Genomic DNA, 4,875 nt, shown 5'->3' with positions numbered 1-4,875 from the left:
TACAAGAAAAGAGATAACAGCCGTCGATGTGTAAAAAAAAGAAAATCAAATTAAAACACTTTGAAAATAGTGAGGTGAGTACTAAAATGTTAAATCACTGTCATGTTATTTTAGTCTAAGCACTGTGTTTGGATTTAGGAGAACTGACTTTTAATTCAGGCTTTGTTCATTTTTTGCTATCAGACCTGCAAGCTATTTCTCTAAAATGGATATAATAAAGTATACACTACTAATGTTACAGAATTGCTGTGAAGAATACTTTGAAAACCTTAACATACCTTATAAATATGAGTTTATTTACAACAGACTCTAAAAGTAATAGGATAATATCAAACTAATCACTTCACCTTTCTATTCCTCAGCTTTCACATCTCCAAAATGAAGTGTCTGGATGAAACAATTTGCCCTCAAAGACACCCCAGTCTTTGAAAACTTCTTGAATTTTACCTAGAGTGGAAAATTTTAGACACTCCCTGTTCCCTCCTTTCTTTTTTTTTATCCTTAGCAAAGAGAAAGGGAATTTTCTTGTCAAGAAGCCCAATAAGAGATTTGATAAAGAGATAGGAAGAGCTACCTGGCAGAATGTTCAAGAACAATTTCCTCTTACCTAACTTCTGATTTAGACTAGGGTGAATGCAGACAAAGGAAGAAGGCAAAATTTGCCCCAACTAGGAAATGCAGGGAGGGCCTTATTTTAATTCTACAATGGGAAAGTGTAAAAACCATGGAAAGAGTAATTTTTTGCTCATGACCTTGAATATTGTTTGAAAAATTTTTAATATTTAAATTCAAGTTCTTTGTTTCAAAGACCCTGGGAAACTATTTTTGAAATGTTGTCCTCCAGTGATTACTTTGGATATGTACTATTTTCTTCAATTGAAAGACATATTTCCACTATTTAGGGTAATGGACACCACAGAATACACAATTTCTTAGAACTAAGAATTTAAATAAATCAACAAAACATTCATAAAAGAAAATCCTTTTCCATTCTGACATACAAATTCCATCCTGAAATATGAAGTACTCTTAATTGGTCAGCAAAATAGAATATAATAAAGAAACATTAAAAACAAAAGAAAAATCCCTCTCTATTTTGACCACTACTTTGAAGTCTAATTGAATAGCCTCTCCTGTCATCCCTCCCCTTAAGCAAGCTTTTATGAAACTACTCTAAACAAGCTATGGTCTGAAACTTCTCATCCTGCAAACTATTGCTTTGACTTTAAGTAGCTTTTATTTCTACTTCATTTTTTTTTCTTTCCATAAAAGGTAATCAAAATTGGGCTTAAACTAAATTCCTTTGAATTTCCCAATCCTTTAGTTAGACTCTGGACCTGCATTTGAAATGGTGAATGCCCTTTGCTCTATTTCTTCTTTGTAGATAGTCACACTAAGTTGTTCCAGCTACCATAGAATCAAGAGACCGAATTCATTTAGGCATTGCTCTTAAATGGAATAATATATCCTTGCACTGGTGCTTTCCTTTTATGTGGTGTAAAATTCAAAGTGTTAAACTTTAGATATGAAGATCAAAATATTTGAAGAAATAGTTATTTTTAGAAATGATATTTCCTACTTGATACTATTCATTTAAGGATTTTACTCTCATCTGGAGTTCACCTACAAATTGTCTGGTAATTTGAATATCAAAAGACAAAGAGGAGCAGCTAGGTGGCACAGTGGATAGAGTCTGGGCCTGGAGTCAGGAGTACCTGAGTTCAAATCTGACCTTAGACATTTAACAATTACATAATTGTGTGGCATTGGGCAAGCCACTTAACCCCATTGCCTTGCAAAAACCTAAAAAAAAAAAAAAAAAAAAAAGACAAAGAAAAATACTGTTTGTTGCAATGCTTGGGGCTTTCAGGTACAAAGGTTATTTTTAAAACTTTAAGATACACAATTTGGTAGATAAAGGGTATGTGTAGGGTTTTGTCTTTGACAAAGAAATGCAAGTTATCTATAGCCATTAAAAAAGTGCTATAAATCACTATTGAATAGGGAAATGCAAATTTAAACCACTCTGAGATACCATATTAAACTTGTCAGTGAGACAATATGATAAAAAAAAGGAAAATGTCAAAAGTTGGAAGAGATGTGGAGAAACTCAGACACTGATATGGTGTTGGTGGAGTTGTAAGCCAATCTTACCATTCAGGAGAAAAATTAGGAGCTATGTACAGAAGCTATAAAACTGCATATACCCCTAGGTCCAACAATACCAATACTTGGTCTATATCTCAAAAATATCCAGAAAAAAGAGAAAAAAACCTATTTGTACTATACACATACACATACACATACACACACATGCACAGGCACACACACATGTACATATATGCATACACACATACATATATGCATATACATGTACACATACACATGCATATGCATATACCTATGCCTATGCCTATGACTATGCATATGTATGCTTATGCATATGTGTGTATGCATGTGTGTATGCATACATGTATGTGTGTGCATGCATGTGTGGGTATGTGCATGATGTATATGCATGTGCATATATATATACACATGCATATGCCTATACATATGCACATGCCTATACATATGCATATGTATATACATATATATGCATATGCATATGCATGTATATAAATATATTCATAAGCCCTTTTCTGGTGACTAAGAATTGGAAATTGAGGGGATGTCCAGCAATAAGAGGATGATTAAAAGTGCTATGTTATATGATTGTAATTGAATATTATTTTAGAAAAATGGGAAAAGTTTAACATGGATGGAAGAACAGTTGAATGAACAGAACCCAGAGAACATTACATACAGTAGCAACAATAGTCGTCAAAAATGAATTGTGAATAAGTTAGCTATTCAAAAGAATACAATAGGGGTGACTAGGTGATACAATAGATAGAGCACCAGCTCGGGATTCAGGAGCTCTTGAGTTCAAATCATGCCTCAAACACTTAATAAATACCTAGCTGTGTGACCTTAGGTAAGTCACTTAACCCCATTGCTTTACAAAGCCAAAAATAAAAGATTCCAATAGTCCAAGCTAATCACAAAGGACTAATGATGAAGCAGATAAAGAACTCCAGATAAAGAACTGATACTGATTGAATAAGACAGAAGCACACTATTTTCCTTTTTCTTTCTTTGATTTTTTCTTTTATCTGAGTCTTCTTGTACAAAATTAATAATATGGAAATGTTTTACATAATGCACATATATAAGCTATAACTGATTTCTTACCTACTCAGGACGGAGTTGGAGAGGAAGGAGGGAGAATAAAATTTGAAACTTAAAGCATTTAATAAAAATGTTAAAAAAATTACCTATTATCATGATGATTCTATGGCCTACTTTTAAGGACCCCTTGGAAGTAAGGAGGAAGTAAGTATTATCCATTTGTTGGAAACTATATTCCTGGAAGACCAAATAGCACTTGAAGGACATTATTGGATTTGTAGGACTACTGCCTGAACCCAGTTGTCCAAAGAATTAGTCAGGGAGTTGGTAACTACATTTAAAGGCCTTCTACCTGGGCACAGATTGGGAGTTGAGGTTATGGAACCCCAATTTATATGCTGATTAGAATAATAAGACTCCAAGCTGTAGTGGAATATTACCAACCAAACAGTTAAGGCCTTGGACTTACTGATTGAACAAGCCATGCTACAAAGAGAGGCTATTATTCCACATAGATTTTGGTTAGACTACATGTTGGCTGAAGAAGGAGGAGTCTGGGGTACACAGAACTTATCAAATTGTTGTCTAAAGATAGATGACAGTAGGCAGGTGGTAAAGGAGATAAACAGGGATATCAGAAAGTTGGCACATTTTCCAATCCAAACCTGGACAAGCCATTTATTATCTCTCGGATGAACTGGTTTACTGGTTCATGGTGGAAACCGTTTCTGGGTATCTCACTATTGGCCAAAGTGGGCTAATATTGTTTCTCATGTGTATGTCTCCCATTTATGATCTAGTTTATAACTTGATAGTACAAAATTCCATCAGTAAATTAGTACAGTTTTATGGCTCCAATAAGGAAGAGGTAAAGATATTGATAGGAAAAGACGTAGTCCTATCAAGAAAGAGGATTGTGAATTAATTTGAGGAAGAAACTGCTGTTGAAGTGTTAAGACCAAGTGATTACTAAAAAGAAAAGGGGGGGGAGTTGTGTGGAGGGGGACCCTTAAGGAATCCATTACAAAGGGGGAATGGCCCACCAATCACAAAACTGGGAGAGTTTTCCTAATCGCATTCCAGAAATGGCAGACCCAAGACTGGTTCTCAACTGACCTAGAGATCCTGACCTAATGCAACCCCTGTGATGATTGGGGTTCATCTGCATATCATGTGGCATATGATGTGTGTAGGGGGGCCACATTAAGGTCATGTCATGGTATGGGTGGACCTCTTAGATTGTAACCAGGTGAGGTATCTGTATCCTGCAGGATTTGTGAATAAATATCGACAAATTTACTTTAAAAAATGGAAGAAAAAATGATATTCAATTGGAGCTATTTCATAATAGTTTGAAAATATACTGGTGAGTAACATCTTGCTCAGAAGACTTGAATTTCTAAAGTGTTTCTTTCTTGTGAACTTGAGCCTGTTTGGAGGTCTCTGAACTCTCTAATAAAAGTAATTTGAAAATGAAAAGTACACAAGCCCAACTTGATGGATAGAGAGATCCAAGGAAGAATAAAAATCCAAAAGTGATACATTGAGTTTACATTATTGTTTGGCAATTTCTTTAATCCATTGCTTCTGGTGAAGTAAAGATTTTATCAGTACCTGTGTACCTCTACTGTAAACACATACCTGAGATTATATATTTTCAGAATTCAACGATCTACTTAGAATCTAGATCTACTTAGATCTACT

Source organism: Macrotis lagotis, chromosome X (genome assembly GCF_037893015.1).
Source record: "Macrotis lagotis isolate mMagLag1 chromosome X, bilby.v1.9.chrom.fasta, whole genome shotgun sequence".
Taxonomy (NCBI): Eukaryota; Metazoa; Chordata; class Mammalia; order Peramelemorphia; family Peramelidae; genus Macrotis; species Macrotis lagotis.
Note: the sequence above shows the minus strand (reverse complement) of the source record.